The following is a 13456-nucleotide window of genomic DNA, read 5'->3' as shown; positions in this document are numbered from 1 at the left end:
TTCTCATTTCCCCTTACATCTTTGATTAGCCTACTTTAGTTTCGTCTTTTTTTCCCTGGCGTTCATATTGATTCCTCTAAGCTACTGTATTAAAAAAGAATGGTTCAAGAAACTTGTTTTATTCTCAAGTCATTGATCACTCACTTTAGGAGATTCGTCTTCTGTTTCAAATTGCAACAATTCAAATACAATTATCGCTATCTTACGAAGACGTTAAAAAGCTAATTTATTCTGCCTTCCATAACTACAAACCTGGTTTTCACATACATTCCTTCTTTCTCACCATTGTAAAAAAATCACTTTATACATGACATTCAGTTAACTAATTTTGTAGACTACCGAGCCATTCAGAAAGTACAATAAAATTTAGTGACTTGTATCTAAAAACCATAAAAAATATAATGTCAAACGTCGAATGTCTGGGCAGCTCGACATTCAATGAAGTTTCAATGTCGAGCTGGCTCGAAGTTCAAGAATATGTCAACAAATGTGTGTATCGTAAATGTCAACATTCTTAAACGTGTCCATGGATTTGAATGTTGTATGCAAGCTATACTAAAACTTGTTCCATGCCTTTGTGAAGCAATGCAAGCTTAAATTTTGAAATTGGTTATGATTTTTTCATGGTTACATATGCGCAGTAAGGCGAGTATTCAAATGATAGTAAAAATGTTAATTATGTTATTTTTAATGTGTTTTTCAGGTCAGTTTCCTTGATACTTCAGATAAAAGATCGACGCCAACACCTCAAAACTATAGACGTATTTCCGGTGGCTATGCTACGTATATATCGCCATAAAATACGTGGATTTACAATTGGCCGCAAATACTTTTGGACCAAAGATCTATACTTCCGGTGGCTAGGGTACACACACCATGATATACTTGGCATCACCTCTTGTTTCCGGCCATTGGACAAAAAAACATTGCAGGACTTTTATAGTATTATACCCAAAAGTCTGTGAGAAAAAACTGCTTTCAGTTATAAATTTTCGTTACCAGAGACAAATCATACTGAATTTCTTATTAGTTAGTAAAGAAATGTCTGACTTTCACTTTTGTAAACACATCGCTTTTGAACTTTTTTCTTATAAGAAACGTTAATAAGTAAAGTTTTGTAAGTAAAGTTTTGTATGTACGTTAGTATTATGTGGAAGGCTTTCAAAAAGTCACACACGCTGTCATAAGTCTTTTTTTTTCAGAAAGGTTTGATTTGGCTTCATTATATGCTAATTGCGAACAATGGTTTATTGTTATTTTAGGATAATAGATTTAAAATATCTGGAAATTGCCGTTTTATGGCAAAACCATGTACAACGAAATTTGCTGTGTTTGACATACCGCGGCAAAGATGGAATTCTTTAAATATTAAATGGATTTTGTTCTAAGAAACAAATACTTTGTGGGGCATATTTTCATGTCGTTTTCAAAGTCACTACTTGTTTGCATAGTCCGTAGCCATATACTACAACATCTATTATTTACATGGGGAAGTCTTCTAATTAAAGAGCTATTTCTCTAATATGACATGTAGTTTTTGTAGAAAATTATTTATTCCTAGCAAAGGACATTCATAATTACAATAGAAAGAACATATTTATACGAAAACACTGTAGAGTCCGAAGCGGACTTTTCATCTTTTTGATAAAAACGTTAAACTGGGAATCATTTTGTTTCATTTTATTGTGAAAAGTCTTTGATTAAACAGTAGATGAAAGCTTTCCAATGTACACAGAGACTACCTGTATTAATAAATCACTTAATGAACGGAATGACTATTTTTATCTCTACATGAAATTTTATAAAGCTTCACTTATTTGTACTTATTAAGCGAAAAAATTTTGCAAGTCAACAAAAGTTAAATTACGAAAAAGGGTTCTACGACCTATAAAACAAATATTGCCTGAAACATAAATGTATAATTGTTATATTATTTGCCCTTCTCAAATGCAATCATTTATCTGGCCTGTATTTCGTACATATAGGAAAAAGTGATATCAGAAGAGTCATTATCATTTTTGCGAGTCAATATCGCTTTTGCCGACCTGCGCATGCATCCCTTTCGACCAGTCAAATGAACGAATTTGAGAAGTGTATATAATATTACATTTTATGCAGGTCTTCTTTTTCTAAAGGAAGAAAGTCGTTTCCTTTCTGAATTATAGCAGTTACTTTGTGTATATACAGTTGATAGACTATTGTAGATATATTGTCTGTATCCCTTAGTTAATTTGTATTATATATGAACTGTTTTGAATTTTACGAGTTATGTTTATTGTTTGTTTATGAAAAGAACACATGATAATATATAAATTATGTTTTAAATTAAATGTAAACATTGTTACTAGTGACACGTTATTTGCTCATCTGAGAGCATAAAATGCTCAAAGTGAGCTATTGTGACTGTCCTGTTTCCGTTCCCGGCTGTTGTCAACAATTTAGGCACAATTTCAATGAAACTTGGTCGAGATGTTACCCTTGATAAAATCTTGGTCAAGATTGTTGAATTGTTAAATAAATCTTAAGAATTTGGTCAATTATTGGAAACATAATTAAATCTCCAGAGGCTGCATTCTCTATTTTATCTTCATAAACCATTTCCAGAATGTTTACATCTATAAAATTTAAGTCAAGTTTGAAACCTGATTATTTCAGTTCAAAAACTAGGTCACTAGGTCAAATCATAGATAAATCAAATTAGCACAGTAGAGACAACGTTCTATAACACTTTGCGAGAATGTTTGCACTCTGTAATGTAGGTCATTTTCAAATTGGGTTACCCGAGGTCTTAAAATTACATTATAAGGATTATAAGGTGTGGACAGTGTTGCATTTTCCATTACTGCTCATGAACAGACTCAATCAAACCGAGTCTGCAATTTTTACTGTTTGCCTTGTTTTCGGTGCTTCTGAGGGATCTACTTTTCAGATTTTTTTTTAATTTTATAGATATAGCAGCTGTCCATTTAAATGTTATGCATAATTAAATGGTCCTTACACAGAAATGGACCTTACACAGTTAGGACCATAAAGGGAGACAGTCTTAGATGATTGATTGAATGATATCTTCTCCGATGTTAATTGATATTCAAACCTTTGGCAAATATATAAGAAAAGAAAACCAATATTGAAATAATTATTTATTAAGAAATAGACATATTTGAAGGTCAGAACAAAAAATGCGGCAGCCATATTTTGAACAAAGGCATTATGAGCCTTTAAACTGTGTCACTAAGTCAAACAATGTTTTCTACATGAACATAATAAATCTTTGTCAGTCTTTGTGTGTGAAAAATCTAGGTCAGTTTCAAAAACTTGGTTATTTATTGTTTTAAACTTGACCTTAGGTCTAGAACTAGAACTTCCGCTCTTTAGGAATTGCAGTGTATTGTAAGAACCATAATCTTGCCTTGCTACCTTTTTGGATTATCTCCATTTTAAGCTCACCTGGACATACAGTGTTCGGAATGAGCTCTTGTGATCACTCGCCACCCGTAATTTGCCTTCCGTCTTAACTTTTCTTCATATTGTCTGAGACCATTTGGCGGAAGTTCATGAAACTTGGCCGTGTATAGCCCTTTACCAAAGTAATTTTGATGTTGTTCTCTGCAGAACACTTAGTGCCATTCGACGATAATTAAGCGGAAAAAGTGCCTACATATTTTTGATTTCATGTTTAGGAACTTGGGTGCTGAATTAGCGGTGTTTCACCCATTTTGTATCATTGCGCGTGATTAGGATTTTTGTGTTTAAGGTCAAGGTCATATCGCACTGACACAAAGAATGAAAATGTTTATGGAAGTTATAAAGTGTAACAGCTACTTGCTTTCAGAATTACATAATGATATGGTAGATCTGAGAATTTGCCCATTGATTTTGGGGTCAGTGACTCGAATATCAAGGTTGCAGGGACCTGATATGATTTCTGGTAATTTTTGTGTTTTCTTGATTAAAGAAACTATAACAGCTTTAGTTTGCTCATTTTTCTTGTTCACGAGGCAATTTTCTATTGTCTGTGGGTTAAAGGTCAGGGTCATTGTTGAAAGAACCGGCTACCTAGCCACTACCTATTGATAATTTGTTGAATATTGTATTCCATATAGCGACCTAAATATTTTGTGCATGTATGCACATCTGTTCAGGGATTTAGAAACATTAAAAAATATATAGATTTATATTATTTCTTAAATGACAAAAAAGAACGCACGCATTTTAAAATTTTGTATCTGAATAAATTTTCATTAAGTGTCAAATGCTACCTTAATGATATGACTTGTCCTGCTTATTTAGCAGAGCCTTAACTTGTCGAAGGTCTATAGTATCAATTTTGTGTCTGTTTTTTTCTCGTCAAGTCTGTGATGTTGTACTGTATATAATATTTCAGCAGATTAACTTCTCTTTGAAAGTAGTCCAAAATGTAGTTCCTTGTTGTTTATGAAATCTGGTATAATGAGTCATAAGTGACAGGATGTGACAGTGATATTTTGGCTTAGTTTTATTGCTTATTGTCTTAAGAAAATATTTGGAGCATTTTCATTGTGCGGCTATTTTAAAGGGTGATATTTCTCATACCTGATTATTTTTCTTATATGTAACATAACATGTCAAGATTTTTCTATTTTTGATAAGAAGACATGTCATACTACATCACATTCACCATATATGGTTTTCATATCATTGAAATGCTCTTAAGTGCCAAAAATGAGGTCTGGATTTTTTTTATTATATATATGAAATAAAGAATGAATTTAATTGGTAAAATGTAACCTGGAATGAATCGGAATTACAATGTAAGTATGAGTTGCCTTGTCATAAAAACAAAAAAAAATACTTCCTTTTATCTAAAGTTTAATAATATATTTTGTATTGCAGTGTTATATAACATTTTTGTTATACTTATGTTAAGAGAAATAGCAAAGTTGCCTGTTAGCGGCGTATTGGCTTTATTATGTACAATTTTGATGACATATGCCTAGACTAGCCACTAGGCTTATAATAAATATATTTCTACATTTTTCCTTTTTTGACGAATTTAATTTCATAGAGACAAAAGCCAGTCTATTTTAGAATGATGTTAAAAAGTCTTGAATTCGAGCCCTAACATGATTGTATAGTGACATATAATCATTCGTCATCAAAATAATACAGTTAAACAGTTAGGAGTAGACTAGCCACTAGACTGATAATAAATACATTTCTACATTTTTCCTTTTTTGACGAATTTCTACATTTTTTCCTTTTTTGACGAATTTGATTTCATAGAGACAAAAGCCAGTCTATTTTAGAAAATATCACAGAGGAATGATGTTGAAATTATCATGATATTGGACATAGGATACAGAAATTATCATGATATTGGACATAGGATATAGACTGGCTCAGTTCACTACATTTAATCATAAAAATGTAAAAAAAATACATCATAGTCTAGGAGCTAGTCTAATGTATGCTGGGCCCGAGTAGTAGTCTGGTTACCGTAGGCGCAGAACTGCATGAAATGTCATATAAAACAGACATACAATATTTTATGGGGACATACGTCGGGCAGTAGTCTGGTTATTATAGGCGCAGAACTGCATGAAATGTCATATAAAACAGACATCGGGCAGCCGTCTGGTTATTATAGGCGCAGAACTACATGAAATGTCATATAAAATACAGTAAATACAATAATTTAAGATGACATTATTATGCCGGGCAGCCGTCTGGTTTATTATAGGCGCAGAACTGCATGACATGCTATATTAAATACAGTTCATACAATATTTTATGTAGTGTCTATTGCTACTGTCAGTGGAGTACAAAGTTACGTGAAATCGTATAAGTAGTGAAATATGCGGATTTGCATATGTCTTGTACATAGTTTTATTATATAATATGAGTTGATGTATGACTTATGTAAATTGCTTTATTTACGTTGTAACTGTTTATACAGTATTTTATGTCTATATCATATATGATGAACATGTTTATGGAGAGGATATCGTGACAATTGCAGCATCAGTAGTTAAGATTATTGGGCGAGTTGAATTGAATGATGGGAGTGTTAGGGAAATGAAGAAGTATAAGCTTTCAGTGAAAGATACTTAAGTTACTTTACATATGTTAATTTCATTTTTATTTTATTACTGTATATAGATAAAATTTTGTTTGTTCAATAATTGAATGCCATACGCTTTTTTAAAAATGGATTCCATTGAAAATGTAGTTGCTGTTGTTGTTGTTGATGATGATGATGATGATGATGATGAAATATGTAGTCATATATAAATATAGGTTAACTTCTGATGGAATGAATTTTTGTTTTAAGGTAGTTGTGTGCGTTTGGGTATATTCATTTTGATTAAAAACTTATTTGTAGACACATACAAAAAGCATTGAATTTCGGCAAATAGAAAACTTTGGGTCATGTATTTAATCCCCCGCCGTGGCGGAGGGATTATAGGAATGGTCTGCGTCCGTCCGTCCTTCCGTCCGTAACAAAATCGTATCCGATCCATATCTCCTAAACCCCTTGAAGGATTTTCATGAAACTTGGGTCAAATGATCACCTCATCAAGACGATATGCAGAACCAATAAGTCAGCCTTGTCGGTTCAAGGTCAAGGTCACAACTCAAGGTCAAAGGTTTGAGCCTGCCATTTTGTGTCCACTCTATATCTTCTAAACCCTTTGAAGGAGTTTTATAAAACTTGGCTCAAAGGATCACCGATGTGCAGAACCATGCCGGCTCAAGGTCAAGGTGATAACTCAAGGTCAAAGGTTTGAGCCTTCCATTTTGTGTCCGCTCTATATCTCCTAAACCCCTTGAAGGATTTTCATCAAACTTGGGCCAAACAATCACCTCATCAAGGCGATGTGCAGAACTTATGAGTCAGTCATGTCGGCTCAAGGTCAAGGTCACAACTGAAGGTCAAATGTTTGATCCTTCCATTTCATGTCCGCTCTATATCTCCTAAACCCCTTGAAGGAATTTTATAAAACTTGGGTCAAATGATTATCTCATCAGAACGATAAGCAGAAATTATAAGTCAACCATGCCAGCTCAAGGTCAAGGTCACAACTAAGGGTCGAAGGTTTGAGCCTTCCATTTGGTGTCCACTCTGTATCACCTAAACCCCTTGAAGGATTTTCATGAAACTTTGGTCAAATGATCACCTCATCAATAACTCATGAGTCAGCCATGTCAACTCAATGTCAATGTCACAACTAGGTCAAAGGTTTCAGCTCTGTATCTCCTAAACCCCTTGAAGGATTTTCATGAAACTTGGGTCAAATGATCACCTCATCAGGACGTTGTGCAGATTTCATGAGTCAGCCATGTCAGTTCAAGGTCAAGGTCACAGCTAAAATCAAAGGTTTACCCTTTCACTATCCATTGCAGTGGCGGGGGATTTAGCTGTCTTTCAGACTGCCTTGTTTATTTAAGTACTAAGTGTTCGGGGAGAGGAATTGTGATCTTTACTAATGGTCGTACGTCATCTGCTCAAAACGTTGTAATTCAGCATGAATCACATGATAATGTTGGATACCTGAATCTATGTGGCTTGACTCAGGCAGCGGTCTGGTTTACCAAAGGTGCACAACTACCTTAAATGCCATATTGTACACTTATGCTGTGACTATAGATGATTATGGTGGGTTTTATCTGCTATAATACAAATTGCTATATAATATTGGTAAATACAAATCGAATGCACACGAATGACAACCTCGACTTTCCATGTTGTTAGCTCACCTGAGCAATGCTCAGGTGAGTTTTTCTGATCACTCGATGTCCGTCGTCTGTCTGTCAACATTTAGCTTGTGTATGCAATAGAGGCTGTATTTTTCAACTGATCTTCATGAAATTAAGTCAGAGTGATTACCTTGATTAAATCTAGGCCGAGTTTGAAAAGGGGTCATCTGGGGTTAAAAACTAGGTCACTAGGTCAAATCAAAGAAAAACCTTGTGTATGCGTTAAAGGCTGTATTTTTCAATTAATCGTCATGAATTATGGTCAGAATGATTATCCTGATGAAATCTAGGCTGAGTTCGAAAATGGGTTATCTGGGGTCAAAAACTAGGTCACTAGATTAAATCAAAGAAAAACCTTGTGTATGCGATAGAGGCTGTATTTTTCAATTAATCTTCATGAATTTTGGTCAGAAATAATAACCTTGATGAAATCTGGGCCGAGTTCGAAAATGGGTCATCTGGGGTAAAAAACTAGGTCACAAGGTCAAGTCAAAGAAAAACCTTATGTATGCGATAGAGGCTGTTTTTTTTCAATTAATCTTCATGAATTTTGGTCAGAATAATAAACTTGATGAAATCTAGGTCGAGTTTGAAAATGGGTCATCTGGGGTCAAAAACTAGGTCACTAGGTCAAATCGAAAAACCTTGTGTATGCAACAGAGGCTGTATTTTTCAATTGATTTTTTATGAAATTTGGTCAGAAGATTGTCTTGATAAAATCTAGGTTGAGTTTGATTATTGATCATCTGGGTTCAAAAAGTAGGTCACTAGGTCAAATCAAAGAAAAACCTTGTGTATGCAATAGAGGCTGTATTTTTTAATTGATCTTCATGAAATTTGGTCAGAATGATTGCCTTGATGAATTCTAGGTCATGTACAAATATGGGCTATCTGGAATAAAAAGGTAGGTCACTAGGTCAAATCAAAGAAAAACCTTGTGTATGCGATAGAGGCTGTATTTTTCAATTGATTTTTTATGAAATTTGGTCAGAATGATTGTCTTGATAAAGTCTAGGTTGAGTTTGATTATTGGTCATCTGGGTTTAAAAAGTAGGTCACTAGGTCAAATCAAAGAAAAACCTTGTGTATGCAATAGAGGCTGTATTTTTTAACTGATCTTCATGAAATTTGGTCAGAATGATTGTCTTGATGAATTTTAGGTCATGTTTAAATATGGGCTATCTGGAGTCAAAAAGTAGGTCATTATGTCAAATCAAAGGAAAACCTTGTGTATGCGATAGAGGCCGTTTTTTTTTTCAATTGATCTTCCTGAAAGTAAGTCAGAATGATTGCCTTGATGAAATCTAGGTTGAATTTGAATATGGGTCATCTGTAGTTAAAAAGTAGGTCACTAGGTTAAATCAAAGAAAAACCTCGTGTATATGATAGAGGCTGTATTTTTCAACAGATCTTCATGAAAATCTGTCAGAATGATAGCTTTGATAAAATCTAGGTCAAGGTCGAATATGAGTCATCTGGGATCAAAAACTAGGTCACTATGTCAAATCAAGGAAATAACTTGTTTTTGCTCCAATTTTAATGATAATTGGTCAGAACATTTTTTTCCATGAAATCACTAGGTCAAACATGTTTTCACTGTTATGGTGTATTATGGTGTGTTTCTCAGGTGAGCGACCTAGGGCCATCTTGACCCTCTTGTTAACTTGAATGTTGCAACTTAAAAAAAAGGTTTGCATATTTTTCAAATGCCTGTTTATTATTCCCGTTTATGATAATTGCTAATAATAATCACAGGCGGACTCAGTCAGGTGAGAGTAATTAAAAATAAGGTGTATTTTCACGTTCTTTCGCGGAAGATATTGCGCTCCTAAAGTCGCGCAATATTACCGCTGCAAAACTTGTGCATATATCCAGTACAAAGTTGATATATAACCTATAAATATTATGTACCTTCGATGTTTATGTTCTCCATGTTCAAATAGATTTACTTTTCCTTCGTCACAAAATATTCCTTTACTAAAAATGTTAAATGGACACAACTTAACGCTACTGCATAAAATATTGCCAATACATCTATTTTTGTTCTTGAGAAATAAATACATTTACCTTCGTTCCAAAGCGTTTGAACTTAATACCTATTTGAAAATTTAGGTAATATCTCTTCATTGTGGATGTCAGATATTGCAACATTCAATTTAACCAGATAGAAGTTTCTATTCAGGGTCAGGAAATTGTAATCACCAGTCTCCAATGACTGTGTATTTTAGCAATTTATATTATGGCGGATATTACCTTCCATAGCTGATATATTCTTCTGATTATTGAGTACTAAGTTATATGATCCATGCATGTGTATGTTATATAAGTACTTGTACATAGTTTTGTTCCATATATTCATATATTTTAAAGGAATTTATGTTGAATTTGTGTCTTATGCCTATTACACTATTTCCATTCAAAATGCTATCACAACATTTATCTGATGTCTACATTTATGATGAACGTGTTTAAATAGAGGATAACAAATCAGCGCGGGTTCAGTACTGGAGGTTTTGAACGAGTTGAATTCTCAGCTTAAGAATAATGCCATTATTGATACATTTAATGAATATACATTATCTTTATCATAAATCATCTCATCTCCTTTTTTGCCGACCGTGTATGAACACAATTGCTATGTTTCAGATCATAAGCATGATATATGCACAGCTGTGTTGTATCAGTGTTGTGATAATATTTCATGAAACGTATAATGATTTTACACAATCACAGTTTTGATTTCACATCGTGATGTGCTTGTATATTTCTTTTCATGACTATTTTTATGCATGACCTTGTAAAGGTTATATGTTGCCAAATGAAATATCAAAATTTTTTAAGTATTTTATTCCAAATCTATAAAAAATATAGAAGTAATAAATAGATGTTAATGAGTTTTGACTTGCGTTATTACTTTATTGTATCTGTATATATCCAGCAAGGACACTGTATTCTTGCAGTGGTAGAGGGTATCTGTATATATCCAGCAAGGACACTGTATTCTTGCAGTGGTAGAGGGTCTCTGTTTAAGGAGCTGCGTTCTTTGAAACGTGATTTTTAGCCCACCATCATCAGATGGTGGGCTATTAAAATCACTCTGCGTCCGTGGTCCGTCCGTCCGTCATTCCGTCCGTCCGTCCTTCCGTTAACAATTTCTCGTTATCGCATCTCCTCAGAAACTACTGGGAGGATTTTGACCAAACTTTGTCAGAATGATGTATTGGTACCCTAGTTGTGTCCCCCTGAAAATCAGACTGGTTCAACAATTTATGAGTGAGTTATGGCCCTTTGTTTATTTCTATATTTTACATAGATTTATATAAGGAAAAACTTTGAAAACCTTCTTATCCAAAACCACAGTGCCTAGGGCTTTGATATTTAGTTTGAAGCATCATCTAGTGGTCCTCTACCAAGATGATTCAAATTATTTCTCTGGGGTCAAATATGGCCCCGCCCTGGGGGTCACATAGTTTATGACTTATATAGGGAAAAACTTTAAATAACCCCTTGTCCAAAACCACAGGGCCTATGGCTTTGATATTTTGTATGTGACATCATCTAGTGGTCTTCAACTAAGATTGTTCATATTATACCCCTAGGGTCAAATTTGGCCCCGCCTTGGGGGTCATATGGTTTACATAGACTTACATAAGGAAAAACTTTGAAAATCTTCTTGTCCAAACCACAAAGCCTAAGGCTTTGATACTTGTAATGTAGCATCATCTAGTGGTTCTCTACCAAGTTTGTTCAAATTATCGCCCTAGGGTCAAAAATGGCCCCTCCCCGGGGGTCACATAATTTCATATAGACTTATATAGGGAAAAACTTTTAAAATGTTCTTGTCAATAACTAAAACATTCAAATTTGGACCACATGTATATTTTTGAGTGGCAAGATGAACCTTGACACGAGTTGACCTTGATTTTGACCTAGTGACCTACTTTCACATTTCTGTAGCTACAGCCTTCAAATTTGGACCACTTGTATATTTTTGAGTGGCAAGATGAACCTGGACATGAGCTGACCTTGATTTTGACCTAGTGACCTACTTTCACATTTCTGTAGCTACAGCCTTCAAATTTGGACCACATGCATAGTTTTGTGCACTGGAAAAAACTTTGACCTTGATTTTGACCTAGTGACCTACTTTCACATTTTTGAAGGTACAGGCTTCAAATTTGGTCTATATGCATAGTTCCGTGTTTCAAAATGAAATTTGACATTGATTTTGCCCTAGTGACCTACTTTCACATTTCTCAAGCTACATCCTTCAAATTTGGACCACATGCATAGTTTTGTGTGCCGGAAAAAAACTTTGACCTTCACATTGACCTAGTGACCTACTTTCACATTTTTAAGGTACAGGCTTCAAATTTTGACCACATGCATAGTTTTGTATTCCGAAATAAAATTTGACCATGATTTTGACCTAGTGACCTACTTTTACATTTCTCAAGCTACAGCCTTCAAATTTGGACCACATGCATAGTTTTGTGTACCGAAATGAACTATGACCTTTACATTGACCTAGTGACCTACTTTCACATTTTTAAGGTACAGGCTTCAAATTTGGACCACATGCATAGTTTTTTATTCTGAAATAAAATTTGACCTTTATTTTGACCTAGTGACCTACTTTTACATTTCTCAAGCTACAGCCTTCAAATTTGGACCACTTGCATAGTTTTGTGTACCGAAATGAACTTTGACCTTTACATTGACCTAGTGACCTACTTTCACATTTTTAAGGTACAGGCTTCAAATTTGGACCACATGCATAGTTTTGTATTCTGAAATAAAATTTGACCATGATTTTGACCTAGTGACCTACTTTTACATTTCTCAAGCTATAGCCTTCAAATTTGGACCACATGCATAGTTTTGTGTACCGAAATGAACTTTGACCTTTACATTGACCTAGTGACCTACTTTCACATTTTTGAAGGTATAGGCTTCAAATTTGGACCACATGCAGAGTTTTGTATTCCGAAATAGAATTTGACCTCGATTTTGACCTAGTGACCTACTTTTACATTTCTCAAGCTACAGCCTTCAAATTTGGACCACTTGCATAGTTTTGTGTACCGAAATGAACTTTGACCTTAAGATTGACCTAGTGACCTACTTTCACATTTATGTAGCTACATGCTTCAAATTTAGACCACATGCATAGGTTTGTGTACTGAAACAAACTTTGACCTTGACATTGATCTAGTGACCTACTTTCACATTTCTCAAGCTACAGCTTTTGAATTTGGACCACATGCACAGTGTTGTGTACGGAAATGAAATTTGACCTTGAGGTAGTCAATAAGTCTTGAAATTTGGAACACTCAAAAATGGCACATTGGTGGGCGCCAAGATCACTCTGTGATCTCTTGTATTCCTTTTAATGTGTTTCACCGGAGGACGGGGGCTTCTGCTTTTTCCAAGATCCGTCAGTCACACAAAAGGTCCGGCGATCGGCATTATTCTCAACATGATACTTAGTCTTGTACGGTTCTAAGCTTCTGTTGAGAACACGTGGTGTTTTGACAATATCAAATGCCGAAACATTTATCATGTTGCAACTTTAAATAAAAACAGAATTCTTTCATGACAATTCGATTCATTTTAAGCTCACCTGAACTTTGTACATGTGGATTGTTCGACGTCTATCGACTTACGTCTGTCGTCATTCCTGCAACTTTAAACATTTGACTCATACATCTTATCCTCA

The 13456-nt window shown here is 34.5% G+C and overlaps 1 protein-coding gene across 3 annotated transcripts in view; it reads left to right on the top strand.

Annotated features, from left to right (window-relative positions):
* Window positions 1-10632, top strand: part of LOC123540684 (NACHT, LRR and PYD domains-containing protein 3-like) — a 244067-nt gene extending 233435 nt beyond the window's left edge. The window contains exons 2-3 of one of the 3 annotated variants that reach the window (XM_053526108.1): window positions 726-8366; window positions 8509-10632. The gene's annotated coding sequence lies outside the window, so the exon portion shown is untranslated. Of the gene's footprint in view, window positions 1-703; window positions 8367-8508 lie in introns of all 3 variants that reach the window. The other 2 variants (XM_053526107.1, XM_053526106.1) reach the window with 2 other exon arrangements.
* Window positions 10633-13456: the final 2824 nt, after the last annotated feature.

The sequence above is a fragment of the Mercenaria mercenaria genome, chromosome 16, assembly GCF_021730395.1.
Source record: "Mercenaria mercenaria strain notata chromosome 16, MADL_Memer_1, whole genome shotgun sequence".
Lineage (NCBI taxonomy): Eukaryota > Metazoa > Mollusca > Bivalvia > Venerida > Veneridae > Mercenaria > Mercenaria mercenaria.
The sequence above is the reverse complement of the archived record's forward strand: the minus strand, read 5'-3'. Positions and strand labels throughout refer to the sequence as shown.